Source organism: Macaca mulatta, chromosome 8 (genome assembly GCF_049350105.2).
Source record: "Macaca mulatta isolate MMU2019108-1 chromosome 8, T2T-MMU8v2.0, whole genome shotgun sequence".
In the NCBI taxonomy this organism is placed as follows: Eukaryota; Metazoa; Chordata; class Mammalia; order Primates; family Cercopithecidae; genus Macaca; species Macaca mulatta.
The window spans coordinates 34,741,719-34,751,367 of record NC_133413.1 but is presented as its reverse complement, the minus strand read 5'-3'; the positions used below and the strand labels follow the sequence as shown (position 1 = coordinate 34,751,367).

Sequence of the window (9,649 nt, the reverse complement as noted above, 5' to 3'; positions counted from 1 at the left end):
TTACTGCTATCAAAACCTTAACTCTTTATGTAAAATTTGCAAAGGGAGGAAAACCTCAAGGATTCCTTCCAAGCAAAGTTTTGAAAGTTGTTCAAAATGTGACTAAAATCAAAACTTCATTTCTTATAACAGAGAGCATTGCCCTCTTATATGTAATGTAATGAGAAGATAGCAATTTGCTTTAGCTCTTTTCTTAAACAGTGATTATCTGCTTGCTTCATGTAACTTCCATAGACATTAATGAGACAGGCAAACAAGCACTAAAAGTGTGCGTTTTCCAAAAAAAGGACACTTCTTAGTGTATTTCATAGGCTGAACCTTGGAGAATTCATCACTTTATACCCTGGACAACTTCTCTCCTAATGCAACAGCATCACTTACTGGCAACCTCACCAAGTGTCCATATGCTAATACAACATACCCGAGATGATCACTTTGGATCAAGTCAAACTATCTCCAGTTGTCTAGATGGTCCTTTTGATGGCCTGGATCTTTATTATTTTACTAATACTGTTTTGAGCATAGAGTACGTAGGCCCAGTGAAGTTGTGGGGATCGTGCTTCAACTCAATGCTGTTAAAATTGTTACAGAGAAGATATCCTAAAGGCTTAACAGGCATTGAAAGGCAAACAGCTGCAGCCACTTGAGACTTGCATATTAAAATCCTAACTGTGAATTTCAACAAATTAGATGAATTTAGCTAATTGTCTCTACAGTTTGTTACTGATGAGTCACAAGCTTTGACAAATTTTTTTGGCATTTTCAGATTCAAAGGGACCTTATTCACAGGTACCTGCTGAGGACAGACTATACTTTGGGACTCTTTTGCTAAGCAGGTCATGACAAGTCCTGGATGACCTTCCGTCTCCACTACAGAGCTTTTCATCCAGGTGTACTCTGTAAAGCAAAGTGAGCACTTGGATCAGGAATCCAATCTTTTTAAAGGATTGTGCAATACATCCCATACCACCACCCCCAGCCTTACTGCAAGAGTGTAATCTGAATTATGCATATGATCATCGTGTTTCTTCAATTCATTTAGGCTTTGAGAATAAAGAGAGAGTATTCTGTGAGTATTCTGCGACAGTTTCAGATTTGGCCTTCTAGGGCATGTTATATTAGACAAAACAAGTGGGATAGGAGGCAAAATCAAGAATTGTCAGTTAGTAATTGAGTTGGAAAATGTATTTCAAGAGAGGGAAACTTGGGGATATTAGAGGTTTCTTACCCATAGAACAGGTGTTTAGCTACACTTTGGGGATGGGTTTTCAATGGTAAATCTGGGAAATGACCATGGTGTCTGTGGTACAATCGGTGGAGATGTGAAGTGACATGTACAGTCATAGATGGGAGGCATGGCTCCACTGCGTACCCTGCATTTCCCCTACATCTCTGGTCCCCAGCTACAAGATGGAGCTAAGACTATCTGTTACTGCTTGTTCATGACACAATACCTTTTCTTCCACATAACACTGCTCAAAATTTATTTTTTCCTTATCAGCTTCCTGGGATGTTCATTTTAGCCAGAATTCACTGGGTTATAAATAGGGGGTGAAAGGGGAGTGGGAAGTATAGAATTGTGGGAGCCCTTTATCCAAGATATGACCTTGTTTAGACCCTGGATTGAGTAAGAAAAATAAAATGAGCCACCCAGCACACATGTCAAAAGATTACCTTGTCCTTTACATTTGCAATTCACTAACACATACCAGGCAGGACAATGAACTTTCAATCAATCAAATAACTGCTTTTCATTAACTGGGTCACTCTGTAAACCTGGAGAGCTTAGCTAAACTGAGACCTAAGTATAAATCTATCAGGTGGAAATTCTGAGATCTAATTCAATAATACTCATATATCTTTTTCAATGAGCAGAATGAAGAGTTCAGGAATTACTTTAACTTCAAGAATGCAACCTTTTTGAGCTTTGCAAGGAATACTTTTTCAGTGGCGATATCTAAAATATTAACAACACACCAGTTACAATGGGCTCAACCACACATCATCAAGGCTGAGGGTCTTCAATACCCAGTGCACTGAATAGCATGTTGGCCTTCAGATCAGCCCTGATGCTCTGTGGTGGCTTCACAAGGCCTGGGGTGTGGAAAACTTGACTGAGTTTCTATTCCATGATCTGACGTGTTCTAACATGTTTTCTTGACTCACACAGGAACTAGAGAACACAAGAGGTCAGGTGGGGCTAACTCCTCCATTTCATGTCCCTTGGGCTGGACTGTATCTGAAACGGCTGTGAATGGTCTGGCTTCTTTTAGACAGCCTGAGATAGAAGGGATTCACTGCCTTTTTCAAAGGTCACTTGGTCTATTTTATAGAATCCCCAAAGATAAATATGAGATACCCATTGCTTCTCCAAGGTTTGAGGAGTCATGAAACACATGATGTGAGGCCCCAACCACTTTGGCACCCATTACCAGCTCCAAATGGAAAACCTTCTTTCTCAGTGACTGCCCTTCTCAGCTGGTGGTGAGGTACAGAGGACTGGGTGCCCACTCCAACAATAAAAACACATTAACCATATCCACCAAGTGACTAATACTTTTCTCAGAAGCAGCCATGACCCATGGAAAGTAAGTGACGAACCCATCCGACGCTCTGTGCTTTATTCCTAAAAACTCCACTTGTTGGCATAACTTGGTACGCTGCTCTGTCTCTGGGTTTTCTTTTTCTTTGCATATATTAGAAATGAAAGCAGAAGTGTCCCCCAGACACCCATCACATTAAAAAAATGCAATACATGAAAATTTGACAGGTTAGGGAATTGTTACGTTAAAAGCATTTGTTTACTTTTCAAGAAAGTCTCTACATGAGATTATTTTATGTATCCAGCTCCTCTAGTGTAGTTTTGAAAAGTTCCACTTTAAAAAATCAATTTCTATAAAGTGTTTAAGGGAGAGGTCTATTATTTATGTTGTGATACAACGGGAATGAAATTTCTCTGAACTTAATGGCTCAACTGAGCAACAGCACAACCAGAATAAAGCAGAAGTAAAGTATTTCATTTCTCAATGCTATGATCTTAAGTTAAATGTGACTTTTTAGTATCAGGGAAGAACATTGATAAACATTGAGGAATTAATGGATTGGCAGGCAATGCAAACAAACAAACAAACAACAAAAGCCAATGGCATGGTGACCAAATAGAGAAGAAAAGAGAAAAATCTCTTTTTAGGTGTCTTTGGTAAGTTTGCTCTGGAATCCGGAATACAAGCCTGGGCACATCGATGCCAGAATAATATGGATCAACTCAAAGGAGTTAGGAGAACAGTAATATAAATGATTATAAAGTAGGAGAGTGATTTATGGGCAAAGACCCACAGAACTAAATACTGTCCACATAGGTTACTTAAGCAGGCGGCCAGGCTTGGAAGTGACAGCTCTGTAATTGAAGAGCACAGGAGGGAGAAGAATCTTTTAGAGGGGTAGAAAAAAAGGTTAAGTAGGGGCAATGGAATGGAATAAAATGCCTTCATTTATGTATTTAAAAGATCCTCAGAGGCAACTTTCTGAATTCCAAATTCGCTGAGTCATCACAGCAGTTCCTCAAACTTAAAAAAATCGAAATACCTAGCCATAAACCCTTGAAATGATTGTGTTTGCAGCTCAGAGAGGCAAAAATAGGGGATAAAAATTCTGGTTAGATGTTGGGAAAAATCTTTCCACTTCCAGATGGTGAGAAACATTAGATCATGAAGGAGGTCCCTGAGGGAATTGACAGAAATCACTGTAAAGCTCTTAAAAATCAGGCTTTCCAAAGCAATAGGAAATGCAGCAGGGAGAGAATGTCTCCATTAACAGAAAGATGTCAACAGACAAAATAATATCCGTCGTCTTTCACCTTCTCCAAACCACTAGTCCTTACTGTTACTGTGAGTGGCATCCACATTTTCACACATACAGGTTCTATGATCTCCTTCTGATGGGTCAGGCACGTCATTGCCTGCTCCAGTTCCAGAGCCCCATTTTCTGCCAGTTTCTCCTGCTCATTATTACCTTGTTCAGGTCATTCATTCCCTCACAGACATGGCTTGTAGGAATCCTGAATTATATGTTTATGCCCAGTGTCTCATCTTCCTACTCATTCTTCATATCAATTCAGATTTATTCTCTTAAAGCACAGATTCTTTCATCTTGGTTTTTGTTTTGTTTTGTTTTGTTTTTTTAATTTTTAAATAGAAGCATTCCAGCTAGTAAATCATAAAGGTATAATAGAATATCACCACTTTGGAATTCCTAATAAAATGATTGGTCTGGTCATTGATCATCAGCCTAAAATCATTAGATAAAGAGCTTAACGGGAGCTTGATAATAAAAGATTCAGGCTGACAACACTTGAACCCATTGATCAATTTTAGCATCACAAAAAAAGAGACAGATAGTACATCCCCTCAACAAAAGCACACGACTCCTCTTATAAAGAATTCTTGCCAATAAATCAAAACTGAATCTAATTAAATATCTGGATGTAACAACTAGTTTATGGAAGATACAGAGGACTGAGAACTATATTAAACAAAAGTCTTGTGATACAATCAGCAAAATCCAGAATATGAGACATTTTAAGGCATCAATGACCCAGTTTCTTCGACAAATAAAAGGTAAGATTTTTAAAAATAAAATACAAGGTGAATTTACAGATTCAATGAGACTGATGATTAATCAACCAAATGCAATAGGTAGAACACATTTAAATTCTGATTCAAATAACCCATAGACTATAGTTATAGGCCAATTCATGACATTTGAAGTCTGTCTGGATAATTGTATGAAGGGATTATGGTAAATTATCGGGGCAGATGTGGGATTCAGTCATGGTGTTTTTAAGAGTTCTAGAGGCCGGGCGCGGTGGCTCAAGCCTGTAATCCCAGCACTTTGGGAGGCCGAGGCGGGCGGATCACGAGGTCAGGAGATCGAGACCATCCTGGCTAGCACGGTGAAACCCCGTCTCTACTAAAAATACAAAAAACTAGCCGGGCGCGGTGGCGGGCGCCTGTAGTCCCAGCTACTCGGGAGGCTGAGGCAGGAGAATGGCGTAAACCCGGGAGGCGGAGCTTGCAGTGAGCTGAGATCCGGCCACTGCACTCCAGCCTGGTTGACAGAGCAAGACTCCGTCTCAAAAAAAAAAAAAAAAAAGAGTTCTTTTTGTAGATTCACACTGAGGTATAAAAGGAAAAGTGAAGTACTATGTGTGATACTTCCTTCAAAATAATCTGAAGGGAAGGAGAAGGTGGATGTGGGTTTAGATGAAAGAAAACTGGCATGAATGACAATTACTATAGTTCAGTGATGGGCACGTGGATTTTATTATACTGTCCTTTCTAGTTAATATATGTTTGAAATATTCCACAATAAAAAGTTTTAAAAAGTCAATTGGCAAAGAAATATACCAATTTTGTTTCACCAAGATTATGAAGAGGACTCACTTGAGCCAAATAAAATGCCTGGATTGAGAAGTGACCTGTTTAAACCCAATAACTGGTTTCATTTTGTTTGGCTGCTTCCAGGTGGTCATAGAGGTTTAAATTTGCTGTCTCTCTAGGCTTTCCCTTCACTTTCTATTAATTCTGTGGTTTGTTTTTTTCTTGATCATCCACAGTGATAAATTATTCACTATTTGATGGCAGTAACAATTGGGAATTTGGTTTTATGGTTTGGCCATTTGATGATTTCTGTTGGATCAATGATGTAGATCTCTTCTCTGTTAGATAAGAAACAACATAAGGCCGGGTGCAGTGGCTCATGCCTATAATCCCAGCACTTTGGAAGACTGAGGTGGGAGGCTTGCCTGAGCCCAGGAGTTTGAGACCAGCCTGGGCAACAAAGGGAGACCCCGTTGAAAAAGAAAAAAAAAGAAAAGAGAAACTACATAAAAATCCAATCTGTTGGTCTTCTGCTTGTCTGTTTATGAGCTCAAATGAATTAAGAATTGTGTGCCAAGCTCAGTGGCTTCTGCCTATAATCCCAGCACCTCGGGAGGCCAAGGTGGGAAGATCACTTGAACCCAGGAGTTTGAGACCAGCCTGGGCAACATAGCAAGACCTTATCTCTACAAAAAGAAAACAAACAAACAACAAAAACAAACAAAAAACTTAGCTTGGTAAGGTAGTGTGCTACCAGCTACTTAAGAGACTGAGGCGAGAGGATGGCTTGAACCAGGGAGGTGAAGGCTGCAGTGAGCTATGATTGCACCACTGTATTCCAACCTGGGTGACCCAGCGAGACCCTGTCTCTAAAAAAAAATAAAAGAATGTTGTGCCCACCATGGAAGAGAGCAACTCTTTGCGATCTGGACAGTGGATTTTTGTTTCTAGGTTGACATTGATCTGTGGCTACAACTGTAAACTCTGTGTAGGTATGTCTATAATTCAGAAAGATATCTAACTTCTGTTATTGAGCATTAAATATTTTTCTACTTCTAAAATATTTAGTAAGTTAGATTATGATGTACCTTAAATTTGAGGAACTATTCTCATTGATCTGTAGAGACAATGTTTTCCAAACTTCACCGAAAATAAGAAAGCTAAACTTTGAAAATTGTTCCAAGTGGTAGCCTTCTAAGAAAAAAAAATTCTTCTCAGAAAAACCAGCTGAAAAATATTTGTATATAAGAATACAAGTTTACACAATTAAGGCTTAACAATCCTTGGTTTAATAATTTGGGTTTAAGAAATCAAACAAATGCAGCTGTGTATCCATTCCCAAATTGTATCAGCATAGAATATGAGTGCATTTTATTTTTATAAGATTAGGATTTAATGTCTCATGAAGAAACTAGTCTATCAGACCTTTATAAATATTTAATAGATTATTTATCAAGAAAAAATTAGTTATTCCTAAATAATACTTGAGACTATGAAAATGTTTATTTGTATTCAATTAATTTGAAACATTATTGTGAAAATCTTTTTATATCATCACTAATCATTTTAGTGTCTCAGGTTGGACATTCAGATAACTAAGTATGGCTATGCTTTGAAACATAGATTATTAAGCATACTTTAAAGTATATATACCTTTGCCTCTATGTTTACATGCTATGGAGTCACTATATCTTGTGGGTTACACTGATAAACATGTTTGGTTTTTCTACTGCAAAAAAAGCATAGAAGGTGAGTGAGCAGCTACAGAAAGTTGTATGTATTCGCGAGATTTGCTACTCCACTAAAATGCTTATATATGACCGACAGGTCTCTCTTATCTATTAGGTTGATGCAAAAGTAATTGCGGCTTTTAATGGCAATTACTTTTGCACCAACATAGTACCTCCCACTTTCCTATGTAAAAGAGAAGTTAGTTACTGCTATAGTTTGCTTTTTTTTTTTTTTTCCGAGACAGGGTCTCACTCTGTTGCCCAGGCTGGAGTGCACTGGCATGATCTCAGCTCACTGTAACCTCCACCTCTCAGGTTCAAGTGATCCTCCCACCTCAGCCTCCCGAGTAGCTGGGATTACAGGAGTGTGCCACCATGCCTGGCAAATTTTTGTATTTTTTTTGTAGAGACAGAGTTTCACCATGTTGCTCAGGCTGGTCTTGAACACCTGAGCTCAAGCGATCCACCCATCTTGACCTCCCAAAGTACTGGGATTACAGGTGTGAGCCACCACACCCCACCCTTATAGTTTGCATATTTGACCCTCCAAACCTCATGTTTAAATGTGATCCCCAGTGTTGGAGGTGGGGCCTACTGGGAGGTGTTTCGGTTCTGAAGGGAGATTCCTCATGAATAGATTAACACCCTCAAGGTGAAAGGGATAAGCGAGTTCTTACTATTGGCTCCTGCTAGAGCTGGTTATTAAAAAGAGTGTGGTGTCTTCCCCCCCTCTTTCTTGCCTCCTTTCTCTTCATCTCTGTATACTCTAGCTCCCTGTCGCCTTCTGCTATGAATGGAAGCAGCCTGAGGACCTCACCAGAAGCAAAGCAGATGCTGACATCATGCTTCTTGTACAGCCTGCAGAACTGTAAGCCAAATAAACAAAACTATTTTCTTTATAAATTTCCCAGCCTCAGGTATTCCTTTATAGGAACACAAATGTACTGACAGTGACTTTGATTAAAAACTCCTGGGGTCAAGTGATCCACCCACCTTGGCCTCTCAGAGTGCTGGACTACAGGCATGAGCCACCACGCCCGGCCTACATGGCTAGTTTTTAATAAATTCCAGTGCACTGCTCATTTTATCTGGTCAAATATAAGAGTGGGAGATATGCAAGTTTTTTGGGACTTTTTTCTTTTTTGAGAAATAAAAAATATATGACAAATATTATAACAATAATCTCTACTATCATAGTTCAGAATTAACAACTGTTAACATTTTTGTCATAGTTGCTCCTAGTCTATTTTTCTTTAATGCATTCAACCTTACTAATGTGACTAAAAGTCCCTTTAAATATCACTGCAAGTGCTATTTGGGATGTTTGGGATATAAACTTCTAGTTCAGCACTGTCCACCAGAAATATAATGGGAGGCACATATGTAATTTTAAATGTCTAGTAGCTACATTTAAAATAAGACAGGAACAGAAAATTAAACACCGCATGTTCTCACTCATATGTGGAAGCTAAAAAAAAAAGTAGATCTGATAGAAGTAAAAAGTAGAACAGAGGATACTAGAGGCTGGGAAGAGTAGGGAGAAAGGGAGGGATAGGAAGATATTTGTTAAATGACAAAATTACAGCTAGATGGGAGGAATAAGGTCTAGTATTCTATACCACTGTATGATAACTATAGTTAATAATAATATATAGTTTCTGATAGCTAAAAGGGAGATATTGAATATTCCAAGCACAACAAAATAACGTTTGAGAGGATGGATATGCTAATTACCTTGATCTGATCGCTATACAATGTATTATCAAAATGCTACTAGGTATCCCATCAATATGTACAATTATTATGTAAACATTAAAATAGGAATATAAGTAATAATGTAAATAATTGGTTCACGAATTGTGACAAATGCACCATACTAATGTAAGATGTTAATAGCAGGAGAAACTGAACATGGATATATGAGAACTCCCTGTACTGTCTGCAATTTTTCTGTAAACCTAGAACTATTCTAAAAGCAAAAGCTTAACCAAAACTGGAATGATACAGAGAAGATTAGCATGGCTCCTATGCAAAGATGACACACAAATTTGTGAAGCATTTCATATTTTTTTAAAAAGAAAAACATTATGCTAAGTGAAATGGGCCAGTCACAGAAGACCGCATGTTGTATGATTTATATAAGATGACAAGCTATAAGTACATCCTGAGGGACAAAAAGTAGACTGGTGATTGCCTGACTGGTAATGGGAACAAGGTTTCTTTTGGGGTGCTGAAATGTCTTAAATTTATTGTAGTGATAATTACACAACCTTGTGAACATATAAAAACAACATTAAATTGTACAATGTAAATGGGAGAATTGTCTGGTATATTAATTCTTATTTCAATAAGGTATTTTAAAACAAATATAAAAAGTTAATTAAATTTTTTAAAGTAAAAAGAAACAAATGGAATTAATTTTAGTAATTATTTTATATAACCCAATATATCCAAAATATTTCAGCAGTCAATATTTAAAAAGTGTTAATGAGCTATTTTTACCTTTTGTTAGTGTATAACTTCCTCTCACAGCACATCTCA

General features: G+C 37.9%; 1 non-coding gene across 1 annotated transcript; it reads left to right on the top strand.

Moving 5' to 3' along the window:
* Positions 1-9,072: 9,072 nt before the first annotated feature.
* Positions 9,073-9,178, top strand: LOC114680443 (U6 spliceosomal RNA). The gene has a single exon (XR_003732669.1). It is a non-coding gene; the product is annotated as a U6 spliceosomal RNA (small nuclear RNA).
* The last annotated feature ends 471 nt before the right edge of the window (positions 9,179-9,649 follow it).